The following is a 12,224-nucleotide window of genomic DNA, read 5'->3' on the forward strand; positions in this document are numbered from 1 at the left end:
CACTGCTGTTATATAGTTGATTATAAAACGCTTAGTTAGGATGTAAATATCATATCATTGTGTGAATGAATGAATAGCAATGTAAGCACTTACTGGTGCTACCCAGAGAGTAGCTCTCTCTTTCTATCCTCACTGGTGCTACCACAGCTCAATTAAGATTACTAAGCTTACTGTGTTTCACCAATATTGTAGGTTCAAATTCCACAAATGGATGAATTAATAACCATGAATAATATCGTAATGCCATTAGTTTCTGATAGGCTATACATATTTTTTTTTCTATGCCACACATATATAATACCAAACTTGTCTTAAACTTATGCATCGTAAATTTGTTTATCTTAACATAGGTCATAGCTGAAATTATGATTGTTTACGTTGTTATGAATAGGTAAACATTTTATTTTAATTATTTTATTCACAATCACAATCATAATTAAAATATGATTGGGAAAAGACAACAGGCATAGCCCAAAACTGTCTTCTCCCAAATTTTTTACAAATAAAAGTCTCCAAAAAGGAGGTTAGATTCCACTTTTCACTTCAAAAAGTCCAATTTACACTTCAAAACTAATGCCTAAACTAAAAATTTTAAATTTTGATATTTTAAAACTAATTAACATAGTCGAACTTAGTCTCTGTTGTGCAATGCAAGATGCATTGAAATTGCTTCAGAGTCAAGTTTGCAATCTGTGCTTGGGCTTTATTTTATCAGACCGCTGACCTATTCAAGCCTTCACTCTTTTTTGTTCAACATAATTTTCTTTTCATCTATGGGTTATTGTCATCTAAAAGAAAAACATAAAAATAGTAGTAACGCTTTTCTTCCTCTCCTGCTTTAACATGTTAAATTAGTGAAACGAAATAGTTACATTTCTACTATAATAATTACTATAAATAACGGCTGTCACGTTGGGATGCCGATCATAAGGCACTAGAAGGTGGATGATAAGAGAATCGTTTGATGAACTTGATGTATCTCTAATAAGATGCACAGAGTGTGCTGATATATTGACTTTCATGGTAAATTTAGTAATAGAGATTCTATGGGAAACGGCAGTGGCATGGGCTTCTCGGTCATTCATCAGAACATACGTAGTTATAGACGTAACTTTGACGAATTTTCAACAGTATTACAGGGATTAGGGCATAAGTTTAACTGCATAATATTAACTGAGGCATGGCTTAACGACGACAGCCATCCAATTAACATTTCAGGTTACCATTCTTTTAGATCATTCAATAATCTGAACCAGAGCGATGGGTTGGTGGTCTACATCGATGAAGGACTTCCAGTCACTTGCAATGAACTGGTACTGGGCGGTCTGGCCACCTGTCTCTCTCTCACCTTTACCTGGGCGGGGGCGGCATGCGAAATTCTAGCTGTCTACCGCAGCCCCAGCACTAATCTAACTACATTCATAAACGCGTTAAACGTATATTGCAATGAACAATCGCCAGGTGTCGTCCGAATTCTGGCAGGTGATTTCAATTGCGATACGTTGAATGTTGCCCCTGGCTCTGTTGAGGAGCATTATATCGATATTTTGAGTGACGCAGGATTTGTGCCCTGTATTGACAAGGTTACACGGCCGGCCAGCGGAACCTGTATTGACCACTTTTTTGTCAAGCTTCCGCGTTTCTTCAATGCATCTTCTGTTATTCTGCAGTCCTCGGTTACCGATCACTATGCTATTTGCTTGAATATATTATCGACAAAAACTCATAAGCCGCCTAATACAGATAGAGTCATTATTAAAACAGACTGGAAAAAGGTGAGGAACACACTTTCTAGTCACAATTGGAATAGAGTCATTGAACAAAACAACGTTGACAATGCAACAGATATTTTCATTGAATCGGTACAAAACATAATTGCCGAAAAATCACATGAAGTAAAAGTTTCATCTAGAAATACTCAACTCAAACCATGGATAACTGCTGGACTAGTAAATTCTATTCGACATCGTGATAAACTCAGAAAAAAACTCAATAGACAACCATTTAACTATCTCCTTAGAAATGAGTTTACTCAATATAGAAATATGCTACATTCAGCAATCAAGCGAGCCAAGTATAACTATTACAAAAACAAAGTTGAAGAAGCGACTGGTAACCCTAGAAAATTTTGGTCGGTTATAAACGAAATCTCAGGTCGTATAGATAATAGTAAATCATTCCCCGTTAGTGCATTCTCCCGCCCTGGTGAAGTCATCGACTCTCAAAAAACTAAAGAAATTGCCAACCAATTTAATCAATATTTTGCCAAAGTTGGGACAAACCTAGCAAATTCTATAATAACCCAGGATGCACCAGTAGTGAGAGATGATGAACATGCTGCGGACTCTGAATTTCAACTGCAACCGGTCTCAAGGCAGGAATTGGAGGAGGTAGTGAAGAGTTTGAAAGGGCGATCAGCTCCAGGTTGTGATGGAATCCCTACTAGAGTGATTAAAAACAATATTGACATATTAATACATCCTATCCTACATATAGTCAATTTAAGCATTCTGGTTGGACACTTTCCTTGCGCTCTCAAAACAGCCAGAGTAATACCTATTTATAAATCAGGCCCCAAAGGCATATTCTCCAATTACAGACCTATTTCTTTGTTGGCAACATTATCTAAAATAATCGAAAAGTGTATAAAAATACAACTGACTAAGTATTTAAACGAGTACAATCTCATCTCCAACTCACAGTATGGTTTTCAAAAGTCCAAAAATACATCTGATACTCTTTTCAATATGTCTAGGGCTATCTCAAGTAGTATTAAATCAAGAAGAAAAGTACTGATAACCTTTTTGGACTTGGCAAAAGCCTTTGATACAGTTGACAGGAGAATTTTAATAAAAAAACTTGAATCATTGGGGATAAAAAATATCTCTCTCCGATGGTTTAAGAGTTACTTTCACAATCGACAGCAATCAGTTTGCATAAATGGTGAAAATAGTGATAAAGAGAATGTTGAGTATGGGGTAGTCCAGGGAAGCACCCTTGGGCCACTGCTATTCCTAATCTATATCAACAATCTGTCAAAATTAGTAGTTGAAGGTGAGTTGTATCTGTTTGCTGATGACACAGCACTAGTGTCTACTGGGAGCACTTGGGAGGAGGCCTACATGAGTGCTTCAATTGATTTGTCAAAAATAAAGAACTGGTTTGATCACAATAGCCTTACAGTAAATGTGGAAAAAACGAAGTTTATGCCAATAGTTACAAGAAATCAAGCTGATCCAGGCTCTCTAATACTAACGATGCATTCTTGTAATAATCCCAGGTCTGCTGGATGTAATTGTAGTATGATTGAGCGCGTTGATCATTACAAATACCTGGGCGTTGTCTTGGATTCCAAGATGAGTTGGGTACAACATGTCCAGTGTGCTAAGAATAGGCTCAGAAAGCTGCTTCACGCATTTTCAGAGCTTAGTAATGTTCTGAGTGTGGATCAGTGCAAAGTAGTTTACTTTGCCTATGTCCAATCTATAATACTATATGGAATTCTAGCTTGGGGAGGGGCTTCCTCCTCAGTCATTGAGCCTCTCGCAGTCACCCAAAGATCAATTATAAAAACAATTTTAAAGAGAGACTTTAGATACCCAACAAGACAATTGTTTATCGAATTTCCCGTACTGAATGTTAGACAACTTTTATTAAATCCTTGTTGATCCACATAAAAAAAACAAAACTGAACTTCTGGGAGAAACAGTTAACCATAGCTACTCAACTCGCCACAGATCCAATTACAGCTTTGAGATACCTCAGCTGACTCACGGCTCTGAATTGACAAATCCTTCATACCTGGCCCATGTCTTGTACAGAAATGTGCCAGGGGTGATTAGGGAAGCAGAGGCATTTAGTTTGGTAGTGTTTAGGAAGAGGGTGGACAGGTGGCTGTACCAGATTGGTTGGGAAGCTTCAGAAGAACTACTCCAATCTCGTTATGCTTGGTGACCAACACGACTTCAAGGTTTCCAGACAATTGATTGGTATTTATTTTATCATTGATATAACCGATTTGACTGTTTTGCCTTTCTGGTTTATGCTTTTTTTTCATTCTCTCTTCTGAGAATTTCTGGAATCCCTGCCACTGCGGTCTTCAAAAAATATTGTTATTTCTTCTTTATTTATTCTTTTATCAATCAAGGTATTAAGTATACTTATTCCTACATACATATTCCTACATACTCATTCTTAAATATACATCAGCACATATATTATCTATTTTATAATCAGAATATTAATAATACATCCATAATATAAGTGTATTCTCTATTATTTACTTCTATGAGCAGATTAAGCTTATTATGTATAAAGTGGAACTCCCCCCCTACACACAGATGGATAGTCTAGTAGGGGGATTCCAAAATATGTTGTATATTGTATTTCTTATTCGTGTAATATGTTTTTGGAAATAAACTGAATTGAATTGAATTGAATTGAGATGTCGGGCAGTAGCGCCACTGCTGTGAGTAGTACAATAGATCGATTTGGTAGGACACATCATGTGTTTAATACAACAGCGCCATTAGTTTTAAACAGTGGTTGTGAATCATCAGCAGCAGCAGCAGCAACATCGTCATTAGTGGCAGCAAGTAGAGAATATTTAGACAGTAAACTACTTGAATTATCATCAAATATATTCAATAAACTTCAGTCTGATCCATTGTCACCGCTAGTTAACAGAGAATACTTGGACAGTAAATTGCTTGAAATATCATCAAATATATTCACTAAACTACAGTCTGATCCATTGTCGTCGCTGCCGCTAGTTAACAGAGAATACTTGGATAGTAAATTAAAGGAAGTTTCAACTAGTATAATCCAAAAACTACAGTCTGATCAATCATCACCGCTAGTTAACAAAGAATACTTGGACAGTAAATTGCTTGAAATATCAACAAATATATTCACTAAATTGCAAACTGAATCATCTGATTTAGTAGATAGGAAATATTTAGACAGCAAATTACTTGCAATATCAACTAGTATATTCCAAAAACTACAGTCTGATTTAATTACTAAAAAAGTGTTTGAAAGTAAATTGCATTCAATGTCTGATATATTGAAGGAGATAGCACAACAAAAACAGTATTTCGATTCACAATTGAAAACATTGTCTAAATCAATTAGTGATGATATTGAGGTAAAGTATGTTAGTAGGTCGTTGTTTGATCAGAAATCAGATGAATTGAAGACATTATGTGAACAACAAAGTAAAAACAATAGTTTAAAACATGTTGATACAGATTTGCTAGAAACTAAATTGAAAGAATTAAAAGACAATCTACTTGCACAAAATAAACTTAACTTTATTAACAGGCAAGATTATAATTTGAAAGTAGTTGATCTAGAAACATCATTCAATATTATGTTTGCTGAGGTGCAAAAGAAACTTGATGAAAAAAATTTAGCTTCTCACCAAAAGCTAAAAGATGACATTATGCAGATGATTATGAAAGGTGAAGATTTTCAGAAATATTTAAATGAACAGTTGTTCAACTTTTCATACTATTTGATTGCACAATATGTAAAAAAGAGGTACATCTTTGACATGAGCGAAGCTGTACAACATAATTTGAATTCTGATCAGGTGCAAGAGTTGTTTTTGAAAAGAATGTTCAGTGATAGGCGACCAAGTGATGCAGGAAAAAAAAGAAAAAAATATGACTGGGAAATAGATTAGTAGTAGTAGTGTAGTTTGAGATATCTGTGATTTTAAAGATTTTAAAGATTTTAAATGTGGGGATATTTTTAATATGCTAATTGGCACCACTTAGAAGCAGGTGTGACTGGGGCAGATGTTTTTGACAGTTGCAAACACCTGCTACAACAAAGATGGCCGTCGGGGGCACTTCCTGGGTAGGGGAACCTCTTGGTTGGGGGCGGGGACTTTGGTGGGGGATGACTGGGGCAGATGTTTTTGACAGAACACCTGCTACAACAAAGATGGCTGGCACTTTCTGGGGTACCTCTTCCTATTGGTTGGGGCGGTGGGGGACAAAATGGCCGACACTAGGGAAGGGGACCGCCATTTTGGCCACGCCCCCTCGCTTCCTATTGGCTGGGGGCGGGGCCAAAATGGCGGACTGGGGGGGCGTGGCCACGCCCCTTGCTTCCTATTGGCTGGGGGCGGGGCCAAAATGGCCGACTGGGGCAGGGGGGGTGGAGGGGGAGGCTACACCCCTCGATTTCTATTGGATACGCAGCTCTCTCAAAACACCACTACTTGTGACAATCATGCTGTCATCCTATTACTTGGAAATGTGAATCAAGAGTATAGCAAAATCTAACTCAAGGATAGTATATAGCTATATATAACTATAGTATTATATCTATTTACTATTCTTGGATCTAACTTATGTCATTTTGCAGATATTTTTCTTTACTTGATGTTCGTTTCTCTTTGAGGTTGTTGAACACATGCTTGGAGATTTGCTTTAATTGTTGGGTTTAGACAAATAAAAGTAGAAACTGGAAACATATTAACATGATTTTCAAATCGGATTTCTAAATTACTTTAATAGTAGGCTACAGTATTTGGTGCAACTAGAGCATCTTTGAGAGTCTTGAATTACTCTCGTTATTAGATTTTGATGATGATTATGAAACTGATGATTGATGTGTCTTGAGATTGAGAGAATTTCCTGCAAATCCATCAAAAACCTTCCTCACCCTTTCAAGGATTACTCTCCCTTCGCTTACCCTTTGCCTTTCTCATTAGCTTCCATTACACGTATTCACCATCTCCTCATCTTCATGCTTCTTCTCTATCCATAATTTGTTCTACTCTTATTCCTCTTCTTCTTTTACTTCTATATTTCTCCTCAACACCTCTCTCTCCATCTGTCTCCTTATTCTTCTTCAATATTATCATCTTTATTCGTTGACAAGCTCTTCAAATAGTCATCTAGCCAAAAACATGAAATCTAGCTTTTCTTGAAATATTACTAAGCATTATACCACCCTATTCATCTGTGTACAAAGCAAGGGAGCTTTCTCTCTCCAGCTTCCCGTCTCTCACCCCCCACACGCCCTCCCGCCCACTCTCTCTCTCTCTACATCACTCTCTCACACTCTCTCCCTATTCAGCTGTCCGGAGTTGACAAATTGAACTTGACATAAAGACTTGATTCTTGGTGTGAGGTTTTTGGGAAAGGGGTTCTCAGTACTGGATTTAAATACAAAAAACCGTAATTATACACCGGATTCGATTATACATAAAAACCGTAATTGAGTACTTAATAAAATATAGATCCGATTTTCCTCTCACAATAAACTCTACACTTAATTATTATAATCTAAGGGCCACTGCTAACAAATATGTAACCTATAACACTAATATTGAATGTATAAGGAGGCAGTTAATTTACATAGGTTCTTAAATAATAAACCTCATTCCAAATCACTTTCTCATGGACAATAAGATCAGCGGAAAAATTAAACTGGATATAAAAAACTGGACATACAGTAATTTCTTCTTTCATTTAGATATATGACTGGAAATTTCTGCTCCAGCATTGTTTTTTCATTTTTCAGTGGACTCGCTTACCTTTATTTTGAGTACCTATTCCTCTGTTTTCTTTCTTCTCCCCAGTTCTCCCTTACCTTTTTCCCTCATTACTTCTCTTCTCTTTTTTGCCTACCTATTACATGGGAATCCATAGTTGGCTAGGTATCTTCCTCTCTTTTTTTTCTCTTCTCCAACACACCCAACCACAAAGCCCATGGTTTTTTATATTTGTAACATTTTATTGTGTTTTATTTGTTTCAAATTCTTTGTAATTTTGTTTTGTCTTGTTATGTGTGTTTTTAATAAATAAAAAAAAATAATACAAAATTAAGCTCAGTATATGAATCAAAGGGTATTGTAAGCAATGAATACTTTCATGTGGGCAAAATTTATAGCTGACGTCATCTGGAGACTGTTTCATTACAGGTTAATTAGAGGTGGTGTTTATCAACTTTATAATAGTTTGGCTAGCTTTTTTGTTTATTAGGTAGATTTGTTAAATGAAGTGGAACACCGAGAAAACTGGTCTCTCGTTATATTGGGTATCTCTTGACGTTCCCGCATATTATTTTTAAGAAAAAAAAATGTTTTGCTTCTATTCCAGAATAATTTTGTGTCTCAAAACACGTGTACACGTATTTATTTTGGGTAGGGGCCGTATCTTTATAGGTGTGTACAGATATACGCGCCTCAAACACGCTCCGCACTCGCTCCGATCATGAATGTTAGGCGAGATGTTACGCAAGGGATCGCTAGAGGTTCGAAATAGGTTCGAAGGATGATCGCGCGCTTGTCGTATTGGTGAATTCGCTACAACCTAACCACACAAATGTGTAACGTTCAATCCAGCTGATCAGGTGACAAAACGAATTAAAATATTCTGACCAGGGGATTTCTGGGTTGCATTTAATGCATTATGTTTATATAATAAATTGATGATAATTATTATGTTTGTTGCATTTATGTTGATGTTTTATTACAAACTGGTTATGTCTGTCAATGTTTTGAAAGGTGAACGGTGTGGTAGGGTGTTTGACTTCTTTCTTCTGAATTCTAATATGCTAGTACCTATTATTAAAAACTTTTTATAATATTACACTAGCAAGATCCCGTGCTTCGCAAGGATCTATTTTAAAACTTGACAAAATGAAAACTTGACGTAATGAAATTTTGAAGAATTGAGAATAGGCCTATAACCATCCATGGTTATTTAAGAATCTATAAGCAAAATTTCAAGTTAATTAGTCCAGTAGCTCAGACGTGATGATGCGTCAAACATAATTTACCTATCCCGTACGTGCATAAGCCAGCTCTTTACTTTATATAATTATTATAGATATAGTTAACGACTGCAAGAGATAGGACTGTGGAACAGAATAGTGGTGGAACTATGATAGCGCCAGAAGTGTCTCAAACACAATAGTAGGTACTACATGAACTTTTTGAAAGTGATTTGAAAAAATGTTAAAACAAAAAACTGAATCCTTATCATTCTACCTTCATTTAGAGAGGCTTTTGTTTGAGCCGAATGGGAATCTATTTATAAAAAAATGAATGTCTGTTTTGTGCCAGCACTTTTTAAAAGATGATAAAGAAGACAATTTTGAATAAAATTTAGAATTTAGAAATAGGCAGACACATCTAGAAAATACCTGAGTCTATACCTAATTCATGCAGGTGAACGGGCTAGAGTCAAGAAAACTTCAATTAATCTTGCCATGCCTGATTTAATAGGTTTATACTATAGAATAACACTACAATTTGAAATAATAGAAAAATACAAACAGCTTCAATAAACATTGGCAACTAAAATCGAACAACAGAAACAACAATTTCATGTTACTTTGGTGACATTCTTCGTCTGATTCGGGGGCGCATTACTATCCCCGATTAGATAGCAATACGTCACAAAACCAAACAATATCAGTCATCAAATAACAAGTTCATTTCAACATGGAATTACTCAAGAAAGAAAAGCCCGTTGAACCCAAGTTTCGTCGATAGTAACCCATATAACCCATTTCATGATAATTTTGAATCCCCACTTTTTATTGACATTCTCGAATGAACCTTTGTTTCACTACACTGCACTTTCGTTGGTCTGTACGTTGCTTTATCGTCGGGGTTACAGTACCTTGTTTTTGGCGGTGAGCTTTTACCGGTTGAATTTGGCTTGACGGCGACGTCCTCTTACGTCCCTAGACCTGTCGTCTGAACGGGTGTCTTGAAGCGGTGTTACATAAAGTTGCGGAACCAAAGGGGTGGTAGTACAAGAAGTTGGTTTGGGGACACACATGAACCGCTGTAAATAAGTGTATTACAGCATTAATGTCTAACTCTTCCTACAATTCATCAAAAGCTAAAACAGGAGTTATCTATTGATTACAATTAATTAAATTCTCTCATTCTATTTGAATCCTCATTTTATATAGATTTTTATCTTTAAACTACTGATTCTTTTTATCAGAATTAATGGATCTTTCTTCACAAATAATTCAAATTGAAATGATGCCAACTTATATGATATTTTCCGTTTGGTTTGCGAAATCAAATATAATTTTTCATATAGTAGCTCGGCTAGTATTGTTGGAAACTTGTGCGCCAGCCAACATTTATTTTATTTATCATTTATGAACTATAGGACGCAATCCAAGTGTAAATAACGGGCATTCGCCCAAAACTGCTCAGAACCTTAATTAAAAATGAACATTCCAGAGTTTATGATTTGATTTACCTACAAATACAAGTCCAAAAACTAGTATCAACTGAAATTATGAATTTATCACCTAATAAAACAAGACACTTTATAACACAATAAAAGAAAAAAATATTGAAAATTTCACTTTAAGGAAAGATAATGTTTGCCTTATAAGATTCATCTTGTGGATAGTTTTTACCTTTAATTAAATAAAATTAGTAGACACATAGAAAATAATTTAAATTGTATTAAAATTTGAACATTCATTAATATTAATTTCCTGGAAAAGAAAAACTTTCTTCTCCGTCTATTAAGATTTCTATCATAAAAAATTTACTAAATCATTCGAAAGCCTTAATGACATAAGAAAACAGAGTCTGAAAAATATAAAATTATAAAATGTCATAAACTCAATATGAACATAATCTTAAAAATTTCATTCCAATTTAAAGGCTATCTTCCTGACTCTCAGCGATACTCTACGATAATATATTTCCAGAAACAATAACTCAAATGTAACGTAACTGAAAACTTTCTATACTTCTTTAGAAAAAAATTTATAATTATCTTCCATCACTAATAAAATCAAAAGGATTATTCTCAATCAATATTATTAACTTGAAAAATAACAGGCTTAATTAATTCAATACTCTTATGGAAGTTTCAATCAATTAAATTCCCTAAATTATATTTTAACCTTATTTTACGTACCTTAGCGGTTATTTGAAGAAACAATTATTCGTACATGATGAAGAAACACAATTAAACCTTTCAGGACATGGCACTACTAGTGAATTTAAACATTAATAAAAATAAAACTAGCTCCTACATTAACTACTGAAATAAACTTATAAACCTGCCCAAAAAGGGGGAAACATAGTGACTACATCTTTACTCTCGTAGTGCTCCTAGCAAAGTGTCCTCCGGAACGTAATCTGGTCTCTCGACTGGGGAATCCCCACTACTGTATTTAGAAACAGGTCTCCTATTGGGCGAATGGAATCAATTTGACCAATCGTCGCGTGGCTTCTAGAGCCTTTGGACCAAATAGTAACTGCAAAATCGGTAGTTTGTTATAATTTCAATGCTTGCTGTTTTCCAACTTATCGCACTTTATGTCGCGACAAGAAGGCTAAGTTTTAGAGATAATTCCATAATCTACATTCCTCGACGACTCGGAGCCACAATTTTTAAATATCTATCATGGGAAACTCGAAGTCATGGCCGTTCATAATAGAGAGAGAAAATAATTTATTTCGCTAACTCACTTACAATAATGGCTCTAGTCTATTGCGTATTAAATTTACTATTATAACTTGGGAAAAGGCTTGAATTAAAGAGAGTGCCCGGCACAGTTTATGTGTTTGTTTGTATGTTTGTTTGTTCCCTGTAGACTTGAAAACTACTTGACATAACGGCATGAAACTTTGGGAATATGTTGTGGGATGGTTTCTGAACAGAAATTTTAATAGGGGGCCTAATAATAATTATTTATTAATCCATTTTACAGACATATGTTTTTGGAATAATGAATGCTGCATGACTAAGCACATAGGAAGTCCGTATTGAGATGAACATGTTGATTGTCAGATAAATTTCATGATTCACCAAATAAAGTCAAGTGTAACATGATATACATTGGCGGTGCGAAGTTCGCTGGGTAAGCTAGTTGTAAATTAAGCTCTATTATTAATAGACAACGCTGAAAAAGACATGCTCAATCACCAGGAATACTATAAATCTGTAGAACACGTTTACCACGTAAAACACGTGGTAAGCTCGCGCTCTCAATCAACGCAAAATCAATTCGATCAGCTAATTGATGAAATTGTTTTAAGCTTTACAATGATTACAACATATGTTAGAATATCATGTGTCAATTATCTCAGTTCCATATAGAGTTCACCTTACCATAAGCTTACTTAATAGGATCCTTTTTCATCCTTTGAAACCCTTAGAGGCAAATATCTCAAAATCCGTTCTTAGTGCGCGTCTAGCATGTTTGAAGAATAT

This window comes from Nilaparvata lugens, chromosome Y (genome assembly GCF_014356525.2).
Source record: "Nilaparvata lugens isolate BPH chromosome Y, ASM1435652v1, whole genome shotgun sequence".
Taxonomy (NCBI): domain Eukaryota; kingdom Metazoa; phylum Arthropoda; class Insecta; order Hemiptera; family Delphacidae; genus Nilaparvata; species Nilaparvata lugens.